We start from the raw sequence: 12,345 nt of genomic DNA, 5'->3' as shown, positions 1-12,345 counted from the left end.
AATATCCTCAGATGAAATTTGGAAAGAAGCTTTCTGAGAAACTGCTTAGTGTTCTGTGAATTCATCTCACAGAGTTACATCTGTATTTCGTGGATCTCTTTGCTAGCCTTATTTCTGTGGAATCTGAGAACAGATATTTCGGATCCCTTTGAAGACTATAGGGCCAAAGGAAATATCCTGCGATAACAAAGAGAAAGAAGCTTTCTGAGAAACTTCTTTGTGTTCTGTGAAATCATCTCACAGAGTTACAGCTTTCCCCTCCAGAAGCCTTTCGCTAGGACAGTTCTTGTGTAATTGGCAAAGAGATATTTGGAAGCCCATAGAGGGCTATGGTGACAAAGGAAATATCCTCAGATGAAATCTGGAAAGAAGCTTTCTGAGAAACTGCTTAGTGTTCTGTGAATTCATCTCACAGAGTTACATCTGTATTTCGTGGATCTCTTTGCTAGCCTTATTTCTGTGGAATCTGAGAACAGATATTTCGGATCCCTTTGAAGACTATAGGGCCAAAGGAAATATCCTGCGATAACAAAGAGAAAGAAGCTTTCTGAGAAACTTCTTTGTGTTCTGTGAAATCATCTCACAGAATTACAGCTTTCCCCTCAAGAAGCCTTTCGCTAAGACAGTTCTTGTGGAATTGGCAAAGTGATATTTGGAAGCCCATAGAGGGCTATGGTGACAAAGGAAATATCCTCAGATGAAATCTGGAAAGAAGCTTTCTGAGAAACTGCTTAGTGTTCTGTGAATTCATCTCACAGAGTTACATCTGTATTTCGTGGATCTCTTTGCTAGCCTTATTTCTGTGGAATCTGAGAACAGATATTTCGGATCCCTTTGAAGACTATAGGGCCTAAGGAAATATCCTCCGATAACAAAGAGTAAGAAGCTTTCTGAGAAACTTCTTTGTGTTCTGTGAAATCATCTCACAGAGTTACAGCTTTCCCCTCAAGAACCCGTTAACTGAGACAGTTCTTGTGTAATTGGCAAAGAGATATTTGGAAGCCCATAGAGGGCTATGGTGACAAAGGAAATATCCTCAGATGAAATTTGGAAAGAAGCTTTCTGAGAAACTGCTTAGTGTTCTGTGAATTCATCTCACAGAGTTACATCTGTATTTCGTGGATCTCTTTGCTAGCCTTATTTCTGTGGAATCTGAGAACAGATATTTCGGATCCCTTTGAAGACTATAGGGCCAAAGGAAATATCCTGCGATAACAAAGAGAAAGAAGCTTTCTGAGAAACTTCTTTGTGTTCTGTGAAATCATCTCACAGAGTTACAGCTTTCCCCTCCAGAAGCCTTTCGCTAGGACAGTTCTTGTGTAATTGGCAAAGAGATATTTGGAAGCCCATAGAGGGCTATGGTGACAAAGGAAATATCCTCAGATGAAATCTGGAAAGAAGCTTTCTGAGAAACTGCTTAGTGTTCTGTGAATTCATCTCACAGAGTTACATCTGTATTTCGTGGATCTCTTTGCTAGCCTTATTTCTGTGGAATCTGAGAACAGATATTTCGGATCCCTTTGAAGACTATAGGGCCAAAGGAAATATCCTGCGATAACAAAGAGAAAGAAGCTTTCTGAGAAACTTCTTTGTGTTCTGTGAAATCATCTCACAGAATTACAGCTTTCCCCTCAAGAAGCCTTTCGCTAAGACAGTTCTTGTGGAATTGGCAAAGTGATATTTGGAAGCCCATAGAGGGCTATGGTGACAAAGGAAATATCCTCAGATGAAATCTGGAAAGAAGCTTTCTGAGAAACTGCTTAGTATTCTGTGAATTCATCTCACAGAGTTACATCTGTATTTCGTGGATCTCTTTGCTAGCCTTATTTCTGTGGAATCTGAGAACAGATATTTCGGATCCCTTTGAAGACTATAGGGCCAAAGGAAATATCCTGCGATAACAAAGAGAAAGAAGCTTTCTGAGAAACTTCTTTGTGTTCTGTGAAATCATCTCACAGAATTACAGCTTTCCCCTCAAGAAGCCTTTCGCTAAGACAGTTCTTGTGGAATTGGCAAAGTGATATTTGGAAGCCCATAGAGGGCTATGGTGACAAAGGAAATATCCTCAGATGAAATCTGGAAAGAAGCTTTCTGAGAAACTGCTTAGTGTTCTGTGAATTCATCTCACAGAGTTACATCTGTATTTCGTGGATCTCTTTGCTAGCCTTATTTCTGTGGAATCTGAGAAAAGATATTTCGGATCCCTATGAAGAATATAGGGCCAAAGGAAATATCCTCCGATAACAAAGAGAAAGAAGCTTTCTGAGAAACTTCTTTGTGTTCTGTGAAATCATCTCACAGAGTTACAGCTTTCCCCTCAAGAACCCGTTAACTGAGACAGTTCTTGTGTAATTGGCAAAGAGATATTTGGAAGCCCATAGAGGGCTATGGTGACAAAGGAAATATCCTCAGATGAAATCTGGAAAGAAGCTTTCTGAGAAACTGCTTAGTGTTCTTTGAATTCATCTCACAGAGTTACATCTGTATTTCGTGGATCTCTTTGCTAGCCTTATTTCTGTGGAATCTGAGAACAGATATTTTGGATCCGTTTGAAGACTATAGGGCCAAAGGAAATATCCTGCGATAACAAAGAGAAAGAAGCTTTCTGAGAAACTTCTTTGTGTTCTGTGAAATCATCTCACAGAGTTACAGCTTTCCCCTCCAGAAGCCTTTCGCTAGGACAGTTCTTGTGTAATGGGCAAAAGATATTTGGAAGCCCATAGAGGGCTATGGTGACAAAGGAAATATCCTCAGATGAAATCTGGAAAGAAGCTTTCTGAGAAACTGCTTAGTGTTCTGTGAATTCATCTCACAGAGTTACATCTGTATTTCGTGGATCTCTTTGCTAGCCTTATTTCTGTGGAATCTGAGAACAGATATTTCGGATCCCTTTGAAGACTATAGGGCCAAAGGAAATATCCTGCGATAACAAAGAGAAAGAAGCTTTCTGAGAAACTTCTTTGTGTTCTGTGAAATCATCTCACAGAATTACAGCTTTCCCCTCAAGAAGCCTTTCGCTAAGACAGTTCTTGTGGAATTGGCAAAGTGATATTTGGAAGCCCATAGAGGGCTATGGTGAAAAAGGAAATATCCTCAGATGAAATCTGGAAAGAAGCTTTCTGCGAAACTGCTTAGTATTCTGTGAATTCATCTCACAGAGTTACATCTGTATTTCATGGATCTCTTTGCTAGCCTTATTTCTGTGGAATCTGAGAACAGATATTTCGGATCCCTTTGAAGACTATAGGGCCAAAGGAAATATCCTCCGATAACAAAGAGTAAGAAGCTTTCTGAGAAACTTCTTTGTGTTCTGTGAAATCATCTCACAGAGTTACAGCTTTCCCCTCAAGAACCCGTTAACTGAGACAGTTCTTGTGTAATTGGCAAAGAGATATTTGGAAGCCCATAGAGGGCTATGGTGACAAAGGAAATATCCTCAGATGAAATTTGGAAAGAAGCTTTCTGAGAAACTGCTTAGTGTTCTGTGAATTCATCTCACAGAGTTACATCTGTATTTCGTGGATCTCTTTGCTAGCCTTATTTCTGTGGAATCTGAGAACAGATATTTCGGATCCCTTTGAAGACTATAGGGCCAAAGGAAATATCCTGCGATAACAAAGAGAAAGAAGCTTTCTGAGAAACTTCTTTGTGTTCTGTGAAATCATCTCACAGAGTTACAGCTTTCCCCTCCAGAAGCCTTTCGCTAGGACAGTTCTTGTGTAATTGGCAAAGAGATATTTGGAAGCCCATAGAGGGCTATGGTGACAAAGGAAATATCCTCAGATGAAATCTGGGAAGAAGCTTTCTGAGAAACTGCTTAGTGTTCTGTGAATTCATCTCACAGAGTTACATCTGTATTTCGTGGATCTCTTTGCTAGCCTTATTTCTGTGGAATCTGAGAACAGATATTTCGGATCCCTTTGAAGACTATAGGGCCAAAGTAAATATCCTGCGATAACAAAGAGAAAGAAGCTTTCTGAGAAACTTCTTTGTGTTCTGTGAAATCATCTCACAGAATTAAAGCTTTCCCCTCAAGAAGCCTTTCGCTAAGACAGTTCTTGTGGAATTGGCAAAGTGATATTTGGAAGCCCATAGAGGGCTATGGTGACAAAGGAAATATCCTCAGATGAAATCTGGAAAGAAGCTTTCTGAGAAACTGCTTAGTATTCTGTGAATTCATCTCACAGAGTTACATCTGTATTTCGTGGATCTCTTTGCTAGCCTTATTTCTGTGGAATCTGAGAACAGATATTTCGGATCCCTTTGAAGACTATAGGGCCAAAGGAAATATCCTCCGATAACAAAGAGAAAGAAGCTTTCTGAGAAACTTCTTTGTGTTCTGTGAAATCATCTCACAGAGTTACAGCTTTCCCCTCAAGAACCCGTTAACTGAGACAGTTCTTGTGTAATTGGCAAAGAGATATTTGGAAGCCCATAGAGGGCTATGGTGACAAAGGAAATATCCTCTGATGAAATTTGGAAAGAAGCTTTCTGAGAAACTGCTTAGTGTTCTGTGAATTCATCTCACAGAGTTACATCTGTATTTCGTGGATCTCTTTGCTAGCCTTATTTCTGTGGAATCTGAGAACAGATATTTCGGATCCCTTTGAAGACTATAGGTCCAAAGGAAATATCCTGCGATAACAAAGAGAAAGAAGCTTTCTGAGAAACTTCTTTGTGTTCTGTGAAATCATCTCACAGAGTTACAGCTTTCCCCTCCAGAAGCCTTTCGCTAGGACAGTTCTTGTGTAATGGGCAAAAGATATTTGGAAGCCCATAGAGGGCTATGGTGACAAAGGAAATATCCTCAGATGAAATCTGGAAAGAAGCTTTCTGAGAAACTGCTTAGTGTTCTGTGAATTCATCTCACAGAGTTACATCTGTATTTCGTGGATCTCTTTGCTAGCCTTATTTCTGTGGAATCTGAGAACAGATATTTCGGATCCCTTTGAAGACTATAGGGCCAAAGGAAATATCCTGCGATAACAAAGAGAAAGAAGCTTTCTGAGAAACTTCTTTGTGTTCTGTGAAATCATCTCACAGAATTACAGCTTTCCCCTCAAGAAGCCTTTCGCTAAGACAGTTCTTGTGGAATTGGCAAAGTGATATTTGGAAGCCCATAGAGGGCTATGGTGACAAAGGAAATATCCTCAGATGAAATCTGGAAAGAAGCTTTCTGAGAAACTGCTTAGTGTTCTGTGAATTCATCTCACAGAGTTACATCTGTATTTCGTGGATCTCTTTGCTAGCCTTATTTCTGTGGAATCTGAGAAAAGATATTTCGGATCCCTATGAAGACTATAGGGCCAAAGGAAATATCCTCCGATAACAAAGAGAAAGAAGCTTTCTGAGAAACTTCTTTGTGTTCTGTGAAATCATCTCACAGAGTTACAGCTTTCCCCTCAAGAACCCGTTAACTGAGACAGTTCTTGTGTAATTGGCAAAGAGATATTTGGAAGCCCATAGAGGGCTATGGTGACAAAGGAAATATCCTCAGATGAAATCTGGAAAGAAGCTTTCTGAGAAACTGCTTAGTGTTCTTTGAATTCATCTCACAGAGTTACATCTGTATTTCGTGGATCTCTTTGCTAGCCTTATTTCTGTGGAATCTGAGAACAGATATTTTGGATCCCTTTGAAGACTATAGGGCCAAAGGAAATATCCTGCGATAACAAAGAGAAAGAAGCTTTCTGAGAAACTTCTTTCTGTTCTCTGAAATCATGTCACAGAGTTACAGCTTTCCCCTCAAGAAGCCTTTCGCTAAGACAGTTCTTGTGGAATTGGCAAAGTGATATTTGTAAGCCCATAGAGGGCTATGGTGAAAAAGGAAATATCCTCAGATGATATCTGGAAAGAAGCTTTCTGAGAAACTGCTTAGTGTTCTGTTAATTCATCTCACAGAGTTACATCTGTATTTCGTGGATCTCTTTGCTAGCCTTATTTCTGTGTAATCTGAGAACAGATATTTCGGATCCCTTTGAAGACTATAGGGCCAAAGGAAATATCCTCCGATAACAAAGAGAAAGAAGGTTTCTGAGAAACTTCTTTGTGTTCTGTGAAATCATCTCACAGAGTTACAGCTTTCCCCTCAAGAACCCGTTAACTGAGACAGTTCTTGTGTAATTGGCAAAGAGATATTTGGAAGCCCATAGAGGGCTATGGTGACAAAGGAAATATTCTCAGATGAAATCTGGAAAGAAGCTTTCTGAGAAACTGCTTAGTGTTCTTTGAATTCATCTCACAGAGTTACATCTGTATTTCGTGGATCTCTTTGCTAGCCTTATTTCTGTGGAATCTGAGAACAGATATTTTGGATCCCTTTGAAGACTATAGGGCCAAAGGAAATATCCTGCGATAACAAAGAGAAAGAAGCTTTCTGAGAAACTTCTTTCTGTTCTCTGAAATCATGTCACAGAGTTACAGCTTTCCCCTCAAGAAGCCTTTCGCTAAGACAGTTCTTGTGGAATTGGCAAAGTGATATTTGTAAGCCCATAGAGGGCTAATGTGAAAAAGGAAATATCCTCAGATGATATCTGGAAAGAAGCTTTCTGAGAAACTGCTTAGTGTTCTGTTAATTCATCTCACAGAGTTACATCTGTATTTCGTGGATCTCTTTGCTAGCCTTATTTCTGTGTAATCTGAGAACAGATATTTCGGATCCCTTTGAAGACTATAGGGCCAAAGGAAATATCCTCCGATAACAAAGAGAAAGAAGGTTTCTGAGAAACTTCTTTGTGTTCTGTGAAATCATCTCACAGAGTTACAGCTTTCCCCTCAAGAACCCGTTAACTGAGACAGTTCTTGTGTAATTGGCAAAGAGATATTTGGAAGCCCATAGAGGGCTATGGTGAAAAAGGAAATATCCTCAGATGAAATCTGGAAAGAAGCTTTCTGAGAAACTGCTTAGTGTTCTGTGAATTCATCTCACAGAGTTACATCTGTATTTCGTGGATCTCTTTGCTAGCCTTATTTCTGTGGAATCTGAGAACAGATATTTCGGATCCCTTTGAAGACTATAGGGCCAAAGGAAATATCCTGCGATAACAAAGAGAAAGAAGCTTTCTGAGAAACTTCTTTGTGTTCTGTGAAATCATCTCACAGAATTACAGCTTTCCCCTCAAGAAGCCTTTCGCTAAGACAGTTCTTGTGGAATTGGCAAAGTGATATTTGGAAGCCCATAGAGGGCTATGGTGAAAAAGGAAATATCCTCAGATGAAATCTGGAAAGAAGCTTTCTGAGAAACTGCTTAGTATTCTGTTAATTCATCTCACAGAGTTACATCTGTATTTCGTGGATCTCTTTGCTAGCCTTATTTCTGTGGAATCTGAGAACAGATATTTCGGATCCCTTTGAAGACTATAGGGCCAAAGGAAATATCCTCCGATAACAAAGAGAAAGAAGCTTTCTGAGAAACTTCTTTGTGTTCTGTGAAATCATCTCACAGAGTTACAGCTTTCCCCTCAAGAACCCTTTAACTGAGACAGTTCTTGTGTATTTGGCAAAGAGATATTTGGAAGCCCATAGAGGGCTATGGTGAAAAAGGAAATATCCTCAGATGAAATCTGGAAAGAAGCTTTCTGAGAAACTGCTTAGTGTACTGTGAATTCATCTCACAGAGTTACATATGTATTTCGTGGATCTCTTTGCTAGCCTTATTTCTGTGGAATCTGAGAAAAGATATTTCGGATCCCTATGAAGACTATAGGGCCAAAGGAAATATCCTCCGATAACAAAGAGAAAGAAGCTTTCTGAGAAACTTCTTTGTGTTCTGTGAAATCATCTCACAGAGTTACAGCTTTCCCCTCAAGAAGCCTTTCGCTAAGAAAGTTCTTGTGGAATTGGCAAAGTGATATTTGGAAGCCCATAGAGGGCTATGGTGAAAAGGGAAATATCCTCAGATGAAATCTGGAAAGAAGCTTTCTGAGAAACTGCTTAGTGTTCTGTGAATTCATCTCACAGAGTTACATCTGTATTTCGTGGATCTCTTTGCTAGCCTTATTTCTGTGGAATCTGAGAACAGATATTTTGGATCCCTTTGAAGACTATAGGGCCAAAGGAAATATCCTGCGATAACAAAGAGAAAGAAGCTTTCTGAGAAACTTCTTTCTGTTCTCTGAAATCATGTCACAGAGTTACAGCTTTCCTCTCAAGAAGCCTTTCGCTAAGACAGTTCTTGTGGAATTGGCAAAGTGATATTTGTAAGCCCATAGAGGGCTATGGTGAAAAAGGAAATATCCTCAGATGATATCTGGAAAGAAGCTTTCTGAGAAACTGGTTAGTGTTCTGTTAATTCATCTCACAGAGTTACATCTGTATTTCGTGGATCTCTTTGCTAGCCTTATTTCTGTATAATCTGAGAGCAGATATTTCGGATCCCTTTGAAGACTATAGGGCCAAAGGAAATATCCTCCGATAACAAAGAGAAAGAAGCCTTCTGAGAAACTTCTTTGTGTTCTGTGAAATCATCTCACAGAGTTACAGCTTTCCCCTCAAGAACCCGTTAATTGAGACAGTTCTTGTGTAATTGGCAAAGAGATATTTGGAAGCCCATAGAGGGCTATGGTGAAAAAGGAAATATCCTCAAATGAAATCTGGAAAGAAGCTTTCTGAGAAACTGCTTAGTGTTCTGTGAATTCATCTCACAGAGTTACATATGTATTTCGTGGATCTCTTTGCTAGCCTTATTTCTGTGGAATCTGAGAAAAGATATTTCGGATCCCTATGAAGACTATAGGGCCAAAGGAAATATCCTCCGATAACAAAGAGAAAGAAGCTTTCTGAGAAACTTCTTTGTGTTCTGTGAAATCATCTCACAGAGTTACAGCTTTCCCCTCCAGAAGCCTTTCGCTAGGACAGTTCTTGTGTAATTGGCAAAGAGATATTTGGAAGCCCATAGAGGGCTATGGTGACAAAGGAAATATCCTCAGATGAAATCTGGAAAGAAGCTTTCTGAGAAACTGCTTAGTGTTCTGTGAATTCATCTCACAGAGTTACATCTGTATTTCGTGGATCTCTTTGCTAGCCTTATTTCTATGGAATCTGAGAACAGATATTTCGGATCCCTTTGAAGACTATAGGGCCAAAGGAAATATCCTGCGATAACAAAGAGAAAGAAGCTTTCTGAGAAACTTCTTTGTGTTCTGTGAAATCATCTCACAGAATTACAGCTTTCCCCTCAAGAAGCCTTTCGCTAAGACAGTTCTTGTGGAATTGGCAAAGTGATATTTGGAAGCCCATAGAGGGCTATGGTGAAAAAGGAAATATCCTCAGATGAAATCTGGAAAGAAGCTTTCTGAGAAACTGCTTAGTATTCTGTTAATTCATCTCACAGAGTTACATCTGTATTTCGTGGATCTCTTTGCTAGCCTTATTTCTGTGGAATCTGAGAACAGATATTTCGGATCCCTTTGAAGACTATAGGGCCAAAGGAAATATCCTTCGATAACAAAGAGAAAGAAGCTTTCTGAGAAACTTCTTTGTGTTCTGTGAAATCATCTCACAGAGTTACAGCTTTCCCCTCAAGAACCCTTTAACTGAGACAGTTCTTGTGTATTTGGCAAAGAGATATTTGGAAGCCCATAGAGGGCTATGGTGAAAAAGGAAATATCCTCAGATGAAATCTGGAAAGAAGCTTTCTGAGAAACTGCTTAGTGTTCTGTGAATTCATCTCACAGAGTTACATATGTATTTCGTGGATCTCTTTGCTAGCCTTATTTCTGTGGAATCTGAGAAAAGATATTTCGGATCCCTATGAAGACTATAGGGCCAAAGGAAATATCCTCCGATAACAAAGAGAAAGAAGCTTTCTGAGAAACTTCTTTGTGTTCTGTGAAATCATCTCACAGAGTTACAGCTTTCCCCTCAAGAAGCCTTTCGCTAAGACAGTTCTTGTGGAATTGGCAATGTGATATTTGGAAGCCCATAGAGGGCTATGGTGAAAAAGGAAATATCCTCAGATGAAATCTGGAAAGAAGCTTTCTGAGAAACTGCTTAGTGTTCTGTGAATTCATCTCACAGAGTTACATCTGTATTTCGTGGATCTCTTTGCTAGCCTTATTTCTGTGGAATCTGAGAACAGATATTTTGGATCCCTTTGAAGACTATAGGGCCAAAGGAAATATCCTGCGATAACAAAGAGAAAGAAGCTTTCTGAGAAACTTCTTTCTGTTCTCTGAAATCATGTCACAGAGTTACAGCTTTCCTCTCAAGAAGCCTTTCGCTAAGACAGTTCTTGTGGAATTGGCAAAGTGATATTTGTAAGCCCATAGAGGGCTATGGTGAAAAAGGAAATATCCTCAGATGATATCTGGAAAGAAGCTTTCTGAGAAACTGCTTAGTGTTCTGTTAATTCATCTCACAGAGTTACATCTGTATTTCGTGGATCTCTTTGCTAGCCTTATTTCTGTGTAATCTGAGAACAGATATTTCGGATCCCTTTGAAGACTATGGGGCGAAAGGAAATATCCTCCGATAACAAAGAGAAAGAAGCTTTCTGAGAAACTTCTTTGTGTTCTGTGAAATCATCTCACAGAGTTACAGCTTTCCCCTCCAGAAGCCTTTCGCTAGGACAGTTCTTGTGTAATTGGCAAAGAGATATTTGGAAGCCCATAGAGGGCTATGGTGAAAAAGGAAATATCCTCAGATGAAATCTGGAAAGAAGCTTTCTGAGAAACTGCTTAGTGTTCTGTGAATTCATCTCACAGAGTTACATCTGTATTTCGTGGATCTCTTTGCTAGACTTATTTCTGTGGAATCTGAGAACAGATATTTCGGATCCCTTTGAAGACTATAGGGCCAAAGGAAATATCCTGCGATAACAAAGAGAAAGAAGCTTTCTGAGAAACTTCTTTGTGTTCTGTGAAATCTTCTCACAGAATTACAGCTTTCCCCTCAAGAAGCCTTTCGCTAAGACAGTTCTTGTGGAATTGGCAAAGTGATATTTGGAAGCCCATAGAGGGCTATGGTGAAAAAGGAAATATCCTCAGATGAAATCTGGAAAGAAGCTTTCTGAGAAACTGCTTAGTATTCTGTGAATTCATCTCACAGAGTTACATCTGTATTTCGTGGATATCTTTGCTAGCCTTATTTCTGTGGAATCTGAGAACAGATATTTCGGATCCCTTTGAAGACTATAGGGCCAAAGGAAATATCCTCCGATAACAAAGAGTAAGAAGCTTTCTGAGAAACTTCTTTGTGTTCTGTGAAATCATCTCACAGAGTTACAGCTTTCCCCTCAAGATCCCTTTAACTGAGACAGTTCTTGTGTATTTGGCAAAGAGATATTTGGAAGCCCATAGAGGGCTATGGTGAAAAAGGAAATATCCTCAGATGAAATCTGGAAAGAAGCTTTCTGAGAAACTGCTTAGTGTTCTGTGAATTCATCTCACAGAGTTACATATGTATTTCGTGGATCTCTTTGCTAGCCTTATTTCTGTGGAATCTGAGAAAAGATATTTCGGATCCCTATGAAGACTATAGGGCCAAAGGAAATATCCTCCGATAACAAAGAGAAAGAAGCTTTCTGAGAAACTTCTTTGTGTTCTGTGAAATCATCTCACAGAGTTACAGCTTTCCCCTCAAGAACCCGTTAACTGAGACAGTTCTTGTGTAATTGGCAAAGAGATATTTGGAAGCCCATAGAGGGCTATGGTGACAAAGGAAATATCCTCAGATGAAATTTGGAAAGAAGCTTTCTGAGAAACTGCTTAGTGTTCTGTGAATTCATCTCACAGAGTTACATCTGTATTTCGTGGATCTCTTTGCTAGCCTTATTTCTGTGGAATCTGAGAACAGATATTTCGGATCCCTATGAAGACTATAGGGCCAAAGGAAATATCCTCCGATAACAAAGAGAAAGAAGCTTTCTGAGAAACTTCTTTGTGTTCTGTGAAATCATCTCACAGAGTTACAGCTTTCCCCTCAAGAACCCGTTAACTGAGACAGTTCTTGTGTAATTGGCAAAGAGATATTTGGAAGCCCATAGAGGGCTATGGTGACAAAGGAAATATCCTCAGATGAAATCTGGAAAGAAGCTTTCTGAGAAACTGCTTAGTGTTCTTTGAATTCATCTCACAGAGTTACATCTGTATTTCGTGGATCTCTTTGCTAGCCTTATTTCTGTGGAATCTGAGAACAGATATTTTGGATCCCTTTGAAGACTATAGGGCCAAAGGAAATATCCTCCGATAACAAAGAGAAAGAAGCTATCTGAGAAACTTCTTTCTGTTCTCTGAAATCATGTCACAGAGTTACAGCTTTCCCCTCAAGAAGCCTTTCGCTAAGACAGTTCTTGTGGAATTGGCAAAGTGATATTTGTAAGCCCATAGAGGGCTATGGTGAAAAAGG

This window comes from Macaca nemestrina, chromosome 4 (genome assembly GCF_043159975.1).
Source record: "Macaca nemestrina isolate mMacNem1 chromosome 4, mMacNem.hap1, whole genome shotgun sequence".
In the NCBI taxonomy this organism is placed as follows: domain Eukaryota; kingdom Metazoa; phylum Chordata; class Mammalia; order Primates; family Cercopithecidae; genus Macaca; species Macaca nemestrina.
The sequence above is the reverse complement of the archived record's forward strand: the minus strand, read 5'-3'. Positions refer to the sequence as shown.